This window comes from Scyliorhinus torazame, chromosome 9 (genome assembly GCF_047496885.1).
Source record: "Scyliorhinus torazame isolate Kashiwa2021f chromosome 9, sScyTor2.1, whole genome shotgun sequence".
NCBI lineage: Eukaryota > Metazoa > Chordata > Chondrichthyes > Carcharhiniformes > Scyliorhinidae > Scyliorhinus > Scyliorhinus torazame.
This window is the reverse complement of record NC_092715.1, coordinates 101,092,438-101,110,490: the sequence shown is the minus strand read 5'-3', so window position 1 is coordinate 101,110,490 and position 18,053 is coordinate 101,092,438. Positions and strand designations below refer to the sequence as shown.

The following is an 18,053-nucleotide window of genomic DNA, read 5'->3' as shown; positions in this document are numbered from 1 at the left end:
GTTCGATCCTCCACCGCAAGATCTTGTCGTTCTTGATCTTGCCCCGCTGTGCATTATCGAACATGAAGGCTACCGACCGTTGGTCAGTGAGGAGAGTGAATCTCCTACCGGCTAGGTAATGCCTCCAATGTCGCACAGCTTCCACTATGGCTTGGGCTTCCTTTTCCACTGAGGAGTGGCGGATTTCTGAGGCGCGGAGGGTTCGGGAGAAGAAGGCCACGGGTCTGCCCGCTTGGTTAAGGGTAGCCGCTAGAGCTACGTCAGAGGTGTCGCTCTCGACCTGGAAGGGGAGGGACTCGTCGATGGCGCGCATCGTGGCCTTTGCGATGTCCGCTTTGATGCGGCTGAAAGCCTGGCAAGCCTCTGTCAACAGAGGGAAAGTCGTGGTCTGTATTAGGGGGCGGGCCTTGTCTGCGTACTGGGGGACCCACTGGGCGTAGTATGAAAAGAACCCCAGGCTGCGTTTCAGGGCTTTTGGGCAGTGCGGGAGGGGAAATTCCATGAGTGCGCGCATACGTTCGGGGTCGGGGCCTATTATCCCATTGCGCACTATGTAGCCCAGAATGGCTAGCCGGTCGGTGCTAAAAACGCACTTGTCCTCGTTGTACGTGAGGTTCAAGGCTTTGGCAGTCTGGAGGAATTTTTGGAGGTTGGCGTCGTGGTCCTGCTGATCGTGGCCGCAGATGGTTACATTGTCGAGGTACGGGAACGTGGCCCGTAACCCATGTTGATCAACCATTCGGTCCATTTCCCGTTGGAAGACCGAGACGCCGTTTGTGACGCCAAAAGGGACCCGTAGGAAATGGTATAACCGCCCGTCTGCCTCGAAGGCTGTGTACTTGCTGTCACTTGGGCGGATGGGGAGCTGATGGTAGGCGGACTTGAGGTCCACGGTGGAGAAGACTTTATACTGGGCAATCCGATTGACCATGTCGGATATGCGGGGGAGAGGGTACGCGTCTAGTTGTGTGTACCTGTTGATGGTCTGGCTATAGTCAATGACCATCCTTTGTTTCTCCCCTGTCTTCACTACTACCACCTGCGCTCTCCAGGGACTATTGCTGGCCTGGATTATGCCCTCCTTTAGTAGCCGCTGGACTTCGGAGCGAATGAAGGTCCGGTCCTGGGCGCTGTACCGTCTGCTCCTAGTGGCGACGGGTTTGCAATCCGGGGTGAGGTTCGCAAACAAGGACGGGGGTTGCACCTTGAGGGTGGCGAGGCCGCAGATAGTGAGTGGGGGTATGGGGCCACCGAATTTAAACGTAAGGCTCTGTAGGTTACATTGAAAATCTAAGCCCAGCAAGGTGGGGGCACAGAGTTGGGGAAGGACGTTAAGTTTGTAGTTTTTGAATTCCCTCCCTTGTACCGTTAGGGTAACTATGCAGAATCCCTGGATCTGTACGGAGTGGGATCCTGCAGCTAGGCAAATCTTTTGTGCGCTGGGGAAGGTAGTTAAGGAACAGCGTCTTACCGTGTCGGGATGTATAAAACTTTCCGTGCTCCCGGAGTCGACTAGGCATGGCGTCTCGTGGCCGTTAATTAGGACCGTTGTCGTCGTCGTCTGGAGAGTCCGGGGCCGAGCCTGATCGAGTGTAACCGAAGCGAGCCGTGGTTGTAGTAGTGGGGTGGGGTCCGTTGTTGCCGTCCAAGATGGTGTCGGGGATGGACAAAATGGCCACCCCCATACATCGCCCGTGGCTGAGGGGTCACAAGGTGGCGTCGGGGTGGACAAAATGGCGGCCCCCATGCGTCGTACAGGTCGGGGGCGGTCCAAGATGGCGGGGCCCCTCCTCCCCTCGTGGTGGTCGGGACCCAAAATGGCGGCGTCTGCGGGTCGCACATTGAGTGCTGGGGGGTCTGGGGGGCGCTAGGACCGCGCGGAGCTCCTGCCTTGCGAGCGCCCGGGCCGCGGGCGCTAGGACCGCGTGGAGTTCCTTGACTGCGAGCCCCAGGGCCGCGGGCGCTAGGACCGCGCGGAGCTCCCTCGCCGGGGACAGCGGTGGTCGGGGCCCAGGCCGGCGGGTCAGTACTGCGAGCGCTGGGACCGTGAGGAGCTCCCTCGCCGGGGACGGAGGTGATTGGGGTCCAGGTAAGTTGTATTGCCGGCGGGTCAGGCGTGGGGCGCGGGGCGGGGGTGAGGGCCCAGGTCGGTGGCGCCGGCGCCGGCGGGTCAGGCGTGGGGCGCGGGACGGGGGTGAGGGCCCAGGTCGGCGGCGCCGGCGGGTCAGGCGTGGGGCGCGGGACGGGGGTGAGGGCCCAGGTCGGCGGCGCCGGCGGGTCAGGCGTGGGGCGCGGGACAGGGGTGAGGGCCCAGGTCGGCGGCGCCGGCGGGTCAGGCGTGGGGCGCGGGACAGGGGTGAGGGCCCAGGTCGGCGGCGCCGGCGGGTCAGGCGTGGGGCCGCGACCGCTGGCACCGCGCGGAGCTCCCCCGCCGGGGACAGCGGTGGTCGGGGCCCAGGCCGGCGGGTCAGGCGTGGGGCGCGGGACGGGGGTGAGGGCCCAGGTCGGTGGCTCCGGCGGGTCAGTCGTGGGGCCGCGAGCGCTGGCACCGTGCGGAGCTCCCTCGCCGGGGACAGCGGTGGTCGGGGTCAAGGTAGGTGGCGCCGGCGGGTCGGGCGCGGGACGGGGGTGAGGGTGGCGTTCGGTATGCGAAAAACCCCTTCCTCTCCGTGGAGAGTGTTGGCCGGCACCCAAATCGGGAGCGCCGGCGGCGGGTCGTACATGGACTGCGGGGAGGGGGGTTGGGGAGCGTAGGCGGCGTGCAGGGCTCCCAGTTCTCCCGGGGCCGCGGTGGTCGGGACCCAAAATGGCGGCGCCTGCGGGTCGCACATGGCGTGCTGGGGGGGTTGGGAGGCATAGACTGCCTGTAGGGCTCCCTGTTCTCCCGGGACGGCGGCGACCACGCGGGATCGGCACACCACCGCATAGTGGCCCTTTTTCCCGCAGCTTTTGCAGATGGCAGCGCGGGCCGGACAGCGTTGTCGGGGGTGCTTCGCCTGGCCGCAGAAATAACAGCGGGCGCCCCCGGTGCGACTCGGCGTTTGGACTGCGCAAGCCTGTGGGGTGTCCGGGGGGGGGGGGGGGGTAGGGGGTTTGCCGCGGCGGGTACGTACGGGGCCCAATGGCCTGCCGCGCGGTCGGGGCCGTAGGCGCGGGTATTATGCGCGGCTACGTCCAGCGAGGCTGCCAGGGCCCATGCCTCTGAGAGTCCTAGCGACTCTTTTTCTAGAAGTCTTTGGCGGATTTGGGAGGATTGCATACCTGCAACAAAAGCATCGCGCATTAACATGTCCGTATGTTCGTTTGCATTCACCGACGGGCAGCTGCAGGCTCTTCCCAAAATCAGCAGCGCGGCGTAGAACTCGTCCATCGATTCTCCGGGAGCTTGCCGTCTTGTCGCGAGCTGGTAGCGAGCGTAGATTTGGTTAACTGGGCGACTTCTCAGTGCTGTGAACGCCGTCTGGAAATCGCGGGTGTCTTCAATGAGGGTGAAAATCTCCGTGCTCACCCTCGAGTGCAGGACCTGCAGTTTTTGTTCGTCTGAGACTCGGCCTGTGGTCGATGTGATGTAGGCCTCAAAGCAAGTCTGCCAGTGTTTGAAGGCTGCTGCCGCATTCACTGCGTGGGGGCTGATCCTCAGGCATTCTGGAATGATCCTGAGCTCCATAGTCCTTTTTAGGCACGCTTAATAAATTGTGGCGCACAAAGACTCCGTGAGACGAATAGAGTGAAGTCGATGAGGCTTTATTAAGCGTGTCTGTTCCCCAGCAGCCCGATAGTAAACTGGCCTGCGGGGGAAGGCACCGGCTTCTTATACTTCGCCTTCAGGGCGGAGTATGAGGTCAATGGCCAACCAGGACCTGGGATCTGTCAGCCAATGACATTAGGGCTTCCAGTCCCACATGACCCCCAATACATACTACCACAAGCGCCAGGGCCAGAGGCCCCCACAGTGCCAGGCACCGACGAGGCCAGTGGTGTGGGGATGGTGGGGAAGGGGCTGGTTTAGCACACTGGGCTAAATCGCTGGCTTTTAAAGCAGACCAAGGCAGGCCAGCAGCACGGTTCGATTCCCGTAGCAGCCTCCCCGAACAGGCGCCGGAATGTGGCGACTAGGGGCTTTTCACAGTAACTTCATTTGAAGCCTACTTGTGACAATAAGCGATTTTCATTTCATTTCATTTAAGAGCCCACAGTGCCAACAGGGGGAACCATCTAGCCCGGTGGACCTGGTTGGGCATGGGTGTATGCACCACGTTAACATGTCGACCTTTCACCCCTGCAAACAATGGATATTGGAATACAACCAGCAATGGTGGCCTTCCTGCTGGTCACCCATGGGAGATGCCCTGTGGCTGTACGAGCGGCCGTTGCTTGAAGAGGAGGTAGCTGCAGCAGCAGAGCGGGCAGCAGCAGTGTGCAGCAGACAGACCGGTGGGAGCTGCCCAGGTCAGGGAGCCAGCTGCCCAACAGGTCGAGGAGGAGGAGGTGCCAAGGAGGTGCCTCATGAGGCCTCGTGTGTACCAACACCGCCTGATGTTTGAGGAGCTGCCAGACCAAACATGCCATCGAAGACTTCGGCTGAGCAGAGAGACAGTGCGACATATCTGCCAGATGATGGCATACCTGGCACTGGGGTGGGTTTGGAGGAGGACATCTGCTCCCGGTGGCCATCGCGGTGACGGTCGTCCTGAACTTTTACACAACGGGTTCCTTCCAGGCACTGAGTGGGGACCTGTCTTGGATCTCACAGATCCCACTGCACAGGTGCCTCCATGCTGTCCTGGAGGCGCTAAATGCCCAGGTGGATCAATACATCCATTTCAGTGTGGACCGGATCCATCAGGATGACTTGGCAACGGAGTTCCGGCACTGCTGGCCCTATGTGCACCTGCTGATGACAGGCCATTGTACACAAACTGAAAGGGGTCCCACTCGATGAACCTGCAGCTCGTGTGCGATTGTCAGCTATGCATCATACACATCTGTGCCTGATAACCGCTGATTGCTGACATGTTCGAGGTGCCCTCCTGACTGGGGGGGTTGGCTCCTGTTTGACAGGGGTTATCTGCTGCAGATGACACCTATCCGGAGGCAACAGGCCGACCTGGAGACCCGCTACAATGATGACCATGCAGCGACCAGGGGTATGATCGGGCAGTGCTTCGCCGCCAACCACGTCAATGCCCCTCTGCTCTGCCACAGTGAGGGGCCGTAGGCCCGGTGATCCCCTCCTGTCTTTGCCCGCTGCTGGCTGTTGTACGCGGCCTTCTCCTGGGAGGGAGACACAGAAAACGACTGTTAGACAATCCAATGCATGCATCCCAGGTGATGGGTACGTGATGGCTTCAGTGGCCAGTGTGTGCTGCAGGGTAGGGGTTCAGCTTCCCTCGAGTAGGAGGAGGTTAGGGTTACTGGTGTGTAGGACGGGGTTGGTGCCAGGGGCACAGTGCTACCTACTTGCCATGGCCGCCTTGAGGAGGTTGCGCATTTTTTTCCGGCACTGCTGGCCCGTCCGGATGATGTTGCCCACAGCACTCGTGGCCTCTGCCACCTGCGCCCAGGCACAGCAAACGGTGGCGACTGGCAGCTTCCTGCCCAGGCCGGGTTACAGGGTCATCTGCCACTCCTCCACTGCGTCTAACAGGGTCTCCAGCTCATCGTCTGTGAACCTCGGACTGCTCTCCACGCTGCCATCGTGTTGACTGGGGTGGTGTGTGTGGGGAGTGGAGCGTGTATATGTGGCTGCAGCTTGTCAGCCTTCTGAGTGCCAATTGCGAAACCGACGAATCCGGCACCGTTTCTCATTGGAATGTGGCAATTGGTCCAGGTGCAGTGCCAGGTTTTCTGTCATAAAAGTCCACAGATTCTGCGTGGCATCAATATTTAGTCTCCGAAATGGAGAATCCCGCCGTATAAATCTATATGGCGCGGATTACGAGGGATTCTGAGGAAATCCCGGTATTGGGCCGCCGTTTTGAGTGGATGGCCCGATAGCGAGGTCTTGCGGCTCGCCAGACCCCTCGCTTCGTAAATCAATCCCCATTCCCCTCAGCATCACAAATCAGCAGCCGCTGTTTGGATTGTCTCGGTCCCCTGTTTCCCCCAAGTATGGGGGTGCCACCCCCAGAGACCCCCTAAATAGGGGCCCTGCTGCTCACAGCCCTATTTTATGCCCTGAGGAGCTCCGCTCAGTGTCGCAAGAGATTGGAATGCCCTCGTCACAACCCCTGACCCCCCCAAACCCCAACTCACTATGAGGAGGTCCCTGAATCATCCAACATGCACACCACCAACCTGGTAATGCTGCTGCCAGTCCCACCTTGGCAGTGCCAGGCTGGCACCCAGGTGGCAATGCCAGGCTATAAGCACTAAGCTGCCCAGGTGGCACCAGCTGTGCCAGGGTACCTCCCTTCCCAAAGGGCATGCATCTGGGGGCACCCAATTTCTTGATCAGAAACTGACTGGAACCAGCCATATAAATATGGCTACAAAAGCAGCTCAGAGGCTGGGAATTCTGTGATAACTATCCAAAGCTTGTCCCACCATCTACATGACACAGGTTGGGACTGTGTCAAAATACTGTCCATTTGCCTGGATAACTTGATACAACTCCAATAACACTCAAGCAGCTTGACAGCATCCTTCTAGACCCCTACAAGTGCCAGTCCATCTGGTCTCTGTTTGTGGACACCAGTAGTGAACGGCACTCGCCCGAGGCCTCCAAGGTGAAGTGAAGAGATCCCAATGCCTTAAGTGCCTCGAGAAACTGCATATTAGAGTGAGACTAGCTGTTTCGCTCTAACATGCAGATTTGCCATAAAGTGATCCTGCCCTCAATGGGCGGGATTCACATGGCAACGTCTCGCGAGATCACGTTATATCTCGTGAGCCATTGCAAGCCAGGTAGATTCAGGGAGAAGTTTCTCCCGGCTTCTATCGGCCACATTGCGCTGCCATGAGCTGCCTTTTGGGTGCAGCATGGCCATTCGATCGCGCCCGAAATCTCATCCATGGCAGATGGGTGAATTTAAATGTAGTTGATAAAATATGGAATAATAATCTAGTCTCAGTAATGGTGACGATGAAACTATCGCATTCTCATAAGCACCCAATTGGTTCTTTGATGTCCATTAGGAATTGAAATCCATCAGCCTACATGTAACTCCAGGCCCACAGCATTACGGTTGACTCTTAATTACTCTCTAGATTGCCGTAGCCAGTTACTTCTGAAAAGTCAAATAGTACTAAAGCAAGACACACATCCCAGCATGGTATAGGTACTGGAAACAACAAAGGCACAACCTGTGCAGTTGAATCTGTAGAGTCTTCCTCACTGACATCTGGGGACTTGTGCCAAATTGGGAATAAAGTCTTGCAGACCTTTCAATCAATAGTCTGCTGTAGTCATACTCACCGAAACAAGTCTTACAGTTAATATCCCATCAATGAACCCTTACAAAAATGAAGTTAATGGGTATCAGGGGGCAAACGCTCCACTGTTTAGAATCATCCCCAGCAAAAAGGAAGATGATTGCGGTTGTTGGAGGCCATTTGTCTCAGCCCCTGGACACCTGTGCAAGAGTTATTTAGGGTAGTGTCCTCGGCCAAACTATCTTCAGCTGCTTCATCAATGACCTTCTTCCATCATAAACTCAGGAGTGAGGATATGTTCGTTGATGATTCCACAATGTTCAGTGGCAAATATGATTCCTGAAATTTTGAAACACGCAGTAAGACCTGGATAGGATTCAGGCTGACAGCCGGCAAGTAACATTCACACCACAGAAGAATCAAGTAATTACTATCTTTAACCTTTTGAGGTACAACAGCTGTAGCAGCACTGGATCTGACATCAACACCATGGTGGCTACTGTAGTATAAGAGGTCAATTCTAACTGTGCGATATGCTAATGAGGTGCCCTATATATCATCACTAGAAGTGATCTTACTCACTCTTGAAGACCTCATGGCAAGATGAAGCCACTGTTTGAAGTTTCTCAATAAAGTTAGTATTTTCCTTACCTCAGTGGGCTCTGTAATTATTCTGGGTTAGCAAAACAAGACCATTAAATATAGTTAGCATTGATCAGAAACTGAACTGGAACCAGCCATATAAATGTGGCTACAAGAGCAGCTCAGAGGCTGGGAATTCTGAGATGACTATCCAAGGCTTGTCCCACCATCTATACGACACAAGTTGGGACTGTGTCAAACTACTCTCCATTTGCCTAGATAACTTGAAACAACTCCAACAACATTCAAGAAGATTGACAGCATCCTTGGCAAAACAGCCTGCTTAATTGGCACCTCATCCACCACTTAAACATTTATTTCCTCAACTGAAGCACAGTGGCAGCAGTGTATGCCATCTGCAAGAAGTACTGCAGCAACTCACCAAGCCTACTTTAACAGCACCGTCTGAAGCTATGGGCTCTCTGGTCCCCCAGCCGTGTGTTTCTTGTGGCATGCCATGCCCTGGTGGCGAGATTCTCTACTCCCGCTGCTTGTCAGTGGGATTTTTCATTGAAGTCACCCCACGCCACCAGGAATCCCAGGGGCGACAGTACGCTGCTGGCGGAGAAAGTGAATTGCAATGGCAGGAGAATTCCGGCATGATCTCTACCACCAAGAAGGGTAAGGGCAGCGGGTACTTGGGAAAGGCACCATCTCCAAGTCACACACCATCCTGATTTGGAACTATATTGCTCTTCCTTCACTGTCACTGGTTCAAAAATCTGGACCTCCCTTATAAATAGCACTGTGGGGATATTTACACCACATGGACTGCAGAGGTTAATGAGAGTGGCTCACCACCACCTACTCAAGGGCAATTAAGGATGGGCAACAAACTCTGGCCACGTCAGCAAAGTTAACATCTCACAGACAATGTTACGATTTCAGTTGATGTTATAACTGGATGGGAAGATCCTAGAATAGAACCCTGGTACAAAAAACCGTAAATGTTTTTCAAAAACATGGACAGGAACTATAATTCATTTTAACAACAAGAAGAATTTTTTTATTAAATATTGAAAAAATTGGATTATGATGCAATATGCTTTTACACCCCACTTAGTTTAAAAATTACATACATATTTTAAGATTAATATGGATTATAAAGTACATCTTCAGCCACAATGGTTCCATTAACAGAAAGTCCCTTTTAAGCACACAGATTGGCTGTGATCAAAACAAACAATCCGCTCTGAACGCAGGTTAGTGTCTATGGATTTCTCCTCAGAATTTCCCCAGATGATTATCACATGAGGGCCACAAAATCATGAGGTGTAGATAGGGTGGATAGCAAGAAGCTTTTTCCCAGAGTGGGGGACTCAATTACTAGGGGTTACAAGTTCAAGGTGAGAGTGTGTGGTAGTATAGGTATTACGGTATCTGAGAGGCTGAAGTACCATTGGTAGAACCTATATGCTTGCTATTGGCTAGAGAGTATAATAGCTCCGCCCTGATAGGCGGGGTATAAGAAGCCGTGCCGTCCCAGCAGCCCTTATTCTGTACCTGAGCTGCTGGGGGAAACATCTAGCTTATTAAAGCCTTCAGTTGTACTACAACCTCGTTTTAGTGGTCATTGATCGTGCATCAATTTAATAAGCTAGATTTAAGAAGAAAGGATGGAGCTCCGAATCAAGACGGAGTGTCTGCAACTTAGCCCCCACGCGGCAAACTCAGCGGCAATCTTTAAGCACTGGCTGGCGTGTTTTAAAAGGTATCTCGAGACGGCAGAAAACGCACCCACGGGAGAACAGAAACTGCACGTCCTGCACTCAAGGGTGAGTCCAGAGATCTACACCCTCATCGAGGAAGCGGAAGACTTCGATGCAGCAATCGAGCTGCTAAAAGGACACTATATTCGCCCGGTAAACCAGGTCTACGCCCGGCATCTGCTTGCTTCACAGCTCCAGGGTCCCAGGTTCGATTCCGGCTTGGGTCACTGTCTGTGCGGAGTCTGCACATCCTCCCCGTGTGTGCGTGGGTTTCCTCCGGGTGCTCCGGTTTCCTCCCACAGTCCAAAGATGTGCAGGTTAGGTGGATTGGCCATGATAAATTATACTTAGTGTCTAAAATTGCCCTTAGTGTTGGGTGGAGGAGTTGACCTTGGGTGGGGTGCTCTTTCCAAGAGCTGGTGCAGACTGGATGGGCCGAGTGGCCTCCTTCTGCACTGTAAATTCTATGATTAATCTAGGACAAAGGTTTGGCACAACATCGTGGGCCGAAGGGCCTGTCCTGTGCTGTATTTTTCTATGTTCTATGACTGCAAACCCCTGGGGAATCATTGGAGGAATTCTACCGCGCACTCCTGGTGCTGGGCAGAAGCTGCGGCTGCCCGCAAGTTTCGACGAGCGAACACACGGAACTCTTAGGGACGCTTTCGTGGCAGGTACGCTTTCATCTCAAATCCGCCAGCGCCTGTTAGAGAAAGACACCCTGGGTCTTAGGGAGGCACAGGCCCTTGCAGGCTCCCTTGTCGTGGACTCCAGGAACGCCTGCGCCTACGTTCCCGACCGCACAGCAGCCCCCTGGGCAGCGTGGAACCCTGCAGCGGCCGATACAGAGACTTCCCCCGTTCCCCCGCAGGCCTGCGCTGCAAGGTGGCCTGCCAACCCCGAGGGGCCCCGCTGCTACTTTTGCGGGCAGGCCAAGCACCCCCGCCAGCGCTGCCCGGCCCGCGCATCCACCTGCAGGGGATGCAGCAAAAAGGGCCATTTCGTGGGGGTATGTCAGGCCCGAGCGGTGGCCATGGTCTCCAGCGGCGAATCCGGACCGCCACCACAAACCTCTCCACGGGCCCCATGTAGCCAGCGGTCGCCGCCACCCCCATATCCCAGGACCACGTGCGGACCCCGGGCGCCGCCATCTTGTTCCATGGACGCCACACTTGAGGGTTGGGCGCCGACATTTTGTGCAGCCCCGGCCATGTGTGACAAATGGGAGATGCCATCTTGGATGGGCCCCCAGGACCCCAGCTCAGCCGACCACACACTGCCTGAACAGAATTCTCAACTACTGCGATTGGCCTCGGTGACTCTGGATCAATCTCGAGCTCGAACACTCTCAACCGCTACGACGACCGTTTTCATCAACGGGCACGAGACGTCCTGCCTAATTGACTCTGGGAGCACGGAGAGCTTCATACACCCTGACACGGTAAGGTGCTGTTCCCTCCACATCCACCCTGTTAATCAAAAAATCTCACTGGCCTCCGGTTCACACTCAGTGGAGATAAAGGGGTTTTGTTTAGCAAACCTCACAGTCCAGGGAAGGGCGTTCAAAAATTTCCGTCTCTATGTCCTTCCCCACCTCTGCGCGGCTACACTCCTGGGTTTAGACTTCCAGTGTAACCGTCACAGTCTGACCTTCCAATTCGGCGGCCCTATACCCCCCCCCCATACTGTCTGCGGCCTCGCGACCCTTAAGGTCGACCCACCTTCCCTGTTTGCGAATCTCACCCCGGATTGCAAACCCGTCGCCACCAGGAGCAGACGCTACAGTGCCCAGGACCGGATCTTTATTAGATCAGAGGTCCAAAGGCTACTGAGGGAAGGAGTCATTGAAGCCAGTAACAGCCTCTGGAGAGCTCAAGTAGTGGTGCTAAAGACCGGGGAGAAGCACAGGATGGTCGTCGACTACAGTCAGACCATCAACAGGTTTACGCAGCTGGGCGCATACCCCCTCCCCCGCATATCCGACCTGGTAAACAGGATCGCGCATTATAAGGTCTTCTCCACGGTGGATCTCAAGTCCGCCTACCACCAGCTCCCCATCCGCACTAGTGACTGCAAATACACTGCCTTCGAGGCAGACGGGCGGCTCTATCACTTCTTAAGGGTTCCCTTTGGTGTCACTAACGGGGTCTCGGTCTTCCAGCGCGAGATGGACCGAATGGTTGACCGCTACGGTTTACGGGCAACATTCCCGTATCTCGATAATGTCACCATCTGCGGCCACGACCAGCAGGACCACGGCACCAACCTCTGAAAATTTCTCCAGACCGCAAAGATCCATAACCTAACGTACGATAAGGATAAATGCGTGTTTAGCACCGACCGTCTAGCCATTCTCGGCTACGTAGTGCGAAATGGAGTTATAGGCCCCGACCCTGAACGCATGCGCCCCCTTATGGGGTTCCCCCTCCCTCACTGCTCTAAGGCGCTGAAGCGCTGCCTCGGGTTTTTTTAGCTACTACGCCCAGTGGGTCCCCAACTAAGCGGACAAGGCCCGTCCCCTGATCCAATCCACCATTTTCCCCTGTCGATAGAGACCCGCCAGGCCTTCAGCCGCATCAAAGCAGACATTGCAAAGGCCATGATGCACACCATCGACGAGTCCCTCCCCTTCCAGGTCGAGAGCGATGTGTCCGACATAGCTCTGGCGGCCACCCTTAACCAAGCGGCAGACCCATGGCCTTCTTCTCCCGTACCCTTCATGCTTCCGAAATCCACCACTCCTCAGTCGAAAAGAGGCCCAGGCCATAGTAGAAGCTGTGCAACATTGGAGGCATTACCTGGCCAGCAGGAGATTCACTCTCCTCACTGACCAACGGTCGGTTGCTTTCATGTTCGATAATGCACAGCGGGGCAAGATAAAAAACGACAAGATCTTGCGGTGGAAGATCAAACTCCCCACCTACAACTACGAGATCTTGAATCATCCCGGGAAGCTAAATGAGCCTCCTGATGCCCTGTCCCGCGGCACATGTGCCATCGCACAAGTGGACCGCCTCCGAGCCCTCCACAAGGACCTCTGCCACCCGGGGTTCACTCGCTTTTTCCATTTTGTCAAGAGCCGCAACCTACCCTACTCCATCGAGGAGGTCAGGACAGCCACCAGGGACTGCCAAATCTGCGTGGAGTGCAAACCGCACTTCTACCGACCAGAGAAAGCGCACATGATAAAGGCTTCCCGTCCCTTTGAACGCCTCAGCATGGACTTCAAAGGCCACCGACCGCAACACGCACTTCCTGAACGTGATTGACGAGTACTCCCGGTTCCCATTCGCCATCCCCTGCCCCGACATGACCGCCTCCACCGTCATCAAGGCCCTCCATAGCATCTTTGCTGTGATGGGGGGTCCTCCTTTATGAGCGACGAACTGCTTCAATTCCTGCTCAGCAAGGGCATCGCCTCGAGCAGGATGACCAGTTACAACCCTCGGGGTGACGGACAGGTAGAAAGGGAGAATGGAATGGTCTGGAAGACCGTCCTACTGGCCCTACGCTCCAGGAAACTCCTAGTCTCCCGCTGGCAAGAAGTCCTCCCGGATGCCCTCCACTCCATCCAGTCACTACTTTGTACAACCACCAATCAGACACCTCACGAACGTCTCCTTGGCTTCCCTAGGAAGTCTTCCTCCGGGACCTCGCTCCCGACCTGGCTGGCAGCTCCCGGACCCATCCTGCTCCGAAAACACGTGTGGGCGCACAAGTCGGACCCGTTGGTCGAGAGGGTCCATCTGCTCCATGCTAACCCCCAGTACGCCTACGTGGCATACCCCGACGGCCGACAAGATAGGGTCTCCCTATGGGACCTGGTGCCCGCCGGAACTCCACGCACATTCCAGCCACCAGTCCCACCCTCCCCTCCACCGCAGCACCTTACAGGAGGATTAGTCCTTCCGCCGCCCCTGCCTAGGCCCCCCACCCCCACCCACCCACCGACGCCCGCCGCAGGCGCTCCCTCCCCAGGTCAGCCATTTTCCCCACCAGCGCCATCTAGGGGTGACGAAGCTGCCATGGAGATCGAAGCCCCGCTCCCGGAGTCACAGACGCCCAAGCCTCCACCGGAGTCACCACCGAGGCTCCGACGATCACAGAGGACAACCAGGGCCCCCGATCGACTGATTGCTTCATTTTAACGGTAATCTGTAAATATTAAACACCGAATGTACATAGCTACCAGACTTGTAAATAGTTACTAAACACTGTACGGAGGTATTACGGTACCTCCATAACTAATTATACCATGTTGTTATGTTTTGTAGTTGCTGGCCACCACCCCCACCGGACCTTTTTTTAACAGGGCGTGAATGTGGTATTATAGGTATAATGGTACCAGAGAGGCTGAAGTACCATTGGTAGAACCTATATGCTTGCTATTGGCTAGAGAGTATAATAGCTCTGCCCTGATAGGCGAGGTATAAGAACCCGTGCCGTCCCAGCAGCCCTCATTCTGTACCTGAGCTGCTGGGGAAAACATCTAGCTTATTAAAGCCTTCAGTTGTACTACAACCTCGTTTTAGTGGTCATTGATCGTGCATCAGAGGGGAAAAGTTTAAGGGAGATAGGCGTGGAAAGTTCTTTACGCAGAGGGTGGTGGGTGCCTGGAATGCATTGCTGGCGGAGGTGGGAGTGGCCGGCATGATAGCGTCATTTAAGATGTATCTAGACAGATACATAAATGGGCAGGGAGCAGAGGGATACAGATCCTTAGAAAATAGGCGACAGTTTTAGATAGAGGATCTGGATCGGCACAGGCTTGGAGGGACGAAGGGCCTGTTCCTGTGCTGTAAGTTTTCTTTGTTCTTCTTTGTTCTATGAGAGTTTCCAAACTCCACTCCCAAAGCCACACTTTGGGCTGGATTCTCCGCCCCGCCATGCCACATTGCCCCGACCCGCTGGCGGGATTCTCCGTTACGCCGGCCTGTCAATGGGGTCTCCCATTGTGCGGCAGCCCCATGCCATCGGGAAACCCCCGGACCTCGGCAAAACGGAGAATCCTGCCGGCGGAGAATCCCTCCCCTAAAAATCTTCTCTCATAATTATGCTTTCCCTTAGTGGTTTGCATTCCAAAATCCAGACCTGGGGCGTCATTCTCCAACCCCCCGCCGGGTCGGAGAATGGCCGTTGGCCGCCGTGAATCCCGCCCCCGCCCCCGCCGAAGTCTCCGCTCCCGGAGATTGGGCGGGGGCGGGAATCGGGCCGCGCCGGTTGGCGGGACCCCCCGCTGGATTCTCCGGCCCGGATGGGCCGATGTCCCGCCCAGGAATTGCCTGTCCCGCCGACGTAAATCAAACCTGGTATTTACCGGCGGGACCAGGCGGCGTGGGCGGGCTCCGGGGTCCTGGGGGGGGGCGCGGGGCGATCTGACCCCGGGGGTGCCCCCACGGTGGCCTGGCCCGCGATCGGGACCCACCGATCCGCGGGCGGGCCTGTGCCGTGGGGGCACTCTTTCCCTTCCGCCTCCACTACGGCCTCCACCATGGCGGAGGTGGAAGAGACTCTCCCCACTGCGCATGCGCGGGAAACTGATGCGGCCGCTGACGCTCCCGCGCATGCGCCGGGAAACTGTCAGCGGCCGCTGACGCTCCCGCGCATGCGCCGCATTTCCGCGCCAGCTGGCGGGGAAACAAACGCCATTTCCGCCAGCTGGCGGGGCGGAAATCCCTCCGGCGTCGGCCTAGCCCCTCAATGTTGGGGCTCGGCCCCCAAAGATGCGGAGCCTTCCGCACCTTTGGGCCGGCGCGATGCCCGTCTGATTGGCGCCAGCTTTGGCGCCAGTCGGCGGACATCCCGCCGTTGGGGGAGAATTTCGCCCCAGGTTTTTCAAATGGGACTTTTAAACAAAGCTTCCGCTCTGCTTTTAACAGCGATCCCAGTTCAGGATTTTACACCAACCCCTTCAGAATTTCTTTCTTTTAATTGCTGTGCAAACTGCTCACAATTGCTTTAACTCTTTATTCCCATACTGTATTAAAATTACATCAAATATTTCAACTATTTCTGAAGTCTGCTGTTCCACTTTAAACTTATGTACTGCAATTGTCTCTTTAACTCAGAACACTTTGCTCACTCTTCCTTGAATTATTCAGATATATACCTTGGTCTCTGTTCTCTTAACTCCAGATAATTTAAGCATTCTTTCTGCCCCAATTCCCTGGTTATCTGGATTGTCTCTTGTTCCTGAGGAAGCTTGGAAGCTTGCGTCTTTGCAACTCTCTTGTCCTGTCCAGCTTCTCCTGGCAGAGCTGAGAGAGGTTCACTCCCCAATTTCTTGTCTTGAACTACAAATTCAGCTAAAAATGAAAAGTTTCCCTACCTTACAAGGCCCTAGTTGCTAAGCAACTCCCACATCCTTATGCCTTTTATTTATTCTTCACACCATAGCCCTTGCTAAGCACAATAGAAACAGAGTTGGAACTTAACCAATCCCTACACACACAAACACCTTTGTCCAACATGGATATAACTATAGGTTTTACCCTTCCAGGCACAGAAACATTAAATTAAACCCACTTAAAACTCACCTTATTTTGAATGCTTACCAGTGCAAATTTTAATTGTGAAAATTACCTTTGTTAAAGGTAAACGCAACTATTATGGTTAATTATGGGACATCCCAGAAGCTCCAGTGAGTGAGAACTTCAGTTTTCCTCCTGGCTACAGTAGATGGTCGATTGCTCATGATTGCAGTGTACCATCATTCTTCTGGTTTCCCAAAGAAGCAATTCATTGAAGCTCACTGGACAATTCGTAAATGGGGGGCGGGATTCTCTCAGCCCAGGGCCGGGCAGGAGAATCGCCGCAACCGGCGGGAATCGCGCCCCGACGCCAGGACGCGATTCTCTGCCGAGCCATTGGCACCAGCGTGGTCAGCGTGGCGCCAGTTGGGGGCCGCTTTACGCGGGCCCCCCCCCCCCACCGATTCTCGGTCCGGGATAGGCCGAGCGGCCGTAACAAAGTACCCAAGTCCCGCCGGCGCCGTCCACGTGTAATCTTACCCGGCGGGACCTTGGCGTGGAAGGGTTACCAGGGTTATAGACTTAGCATAAGAGATAGGAGGTTTAGAGAAGATTTCCAGAGAAATGTTTTCACTGTGCTCAGGATCTGGAGTTCACTGGAAACATTCCTTTAATTCACAGCACCACAGATATGGGGCATTTCTCAATGAAACCACAGTGAAAATGGTATTGCACTTAAATCCAAATCATTGTGCAATTTACGTGATGGAATGAAGCATTAAAAATTGAGCTCCAATCCAAAGTCGTTGTGATTCAGTGTGCTGGTGGCAGAATAAAACATAGGATATCGGCACTTAGCTAGGATTTCATAATTCATAAAACTAATATGTCACATTCATTCTTGTTTGCCTATTTTATATGGAGTATGAGTTTGAGCGTATAATAATCATTGCTTTCTAATTGTAATAAGATGAAATGTACTTGCCAATAGATTGGATGTGGTACATTATATTGAATTTTACAAGTGACTGAATGAAAGCAGGGAATCCTTAAGCTGCTTTTGTTGCCATCTGGATAACCATGTCTGCAGAACCACTTTTACAGGTTAAGATCAGAATTTTACTAATTTATGTGATATTCATAATAACATATATGTTCTAAAAACACAACATCAAGATAAAGGTTCTGTACTTTAATTTTCAAACTGCAGATTGAATAGTACGGCAACTTAGTTGTGCATTTAAACATAATTAAACTGTTTTTAAAAATTGAACATTGATAAAGATTGAATTATAATCACAAAGCTCTTGATGAAATGGCAACTAGTCCAGCAACCAGCAATATACAATTGTATTCTTTGCTGCACATGTCTGCAGTGCATGGCCCTAATGTAGCAAGATTATAAACTTTCAGCACTTGATAAATTGAAACAAAACATGCTTCAAAGAATAACATGTATTTTTACATATATAACTTGGTCTATATGGATGCTCTGTTGTACATTATAGCCTAGAGCCTCTATTAATTGCAAATTCCATCCATGTTACTGTCAGGAGGTCCTGAGCAGAGGTTCAGTTCTATCCCTCATATAACAGGTTGTATTAGAAGGCAGCTGCTATGAAGCCAGCCAAGAATATGCTGATGGTCACTCTGTACCGTCACTCTTTCACAAACTAATCCTCCATCTACTGTAAAAAGCATTAAGTTTTCTTCTTATGCTTGTTACAGAAGAAGAGAAAGAAAGTCATGAAAGAGGATTGGGGTAAAAGCCTAACCCAGTATCCCTGGTTTATGGGATTAGATACAATAGAGTCAGAATCATAAGGTCATAAGGAACAGAGAAGGATGACAGGGGGAT

General features: G+C 54.1%; 1 protein-coding gene across 1 annotated transcript in view; it reads left to right on the top strand.

Annotated features, from left to right (window-relative positions):
* Positions 1–18,053, top strand: part of pcsk1 (proprotein convertase subtilisin/kexin type 1) — a 137,835-nt gene that overhangs the window by 82,214 nt on the left and 37,568 nt on the right. The gene's annotated exons all lie outside the window — the stretch shown is intronic.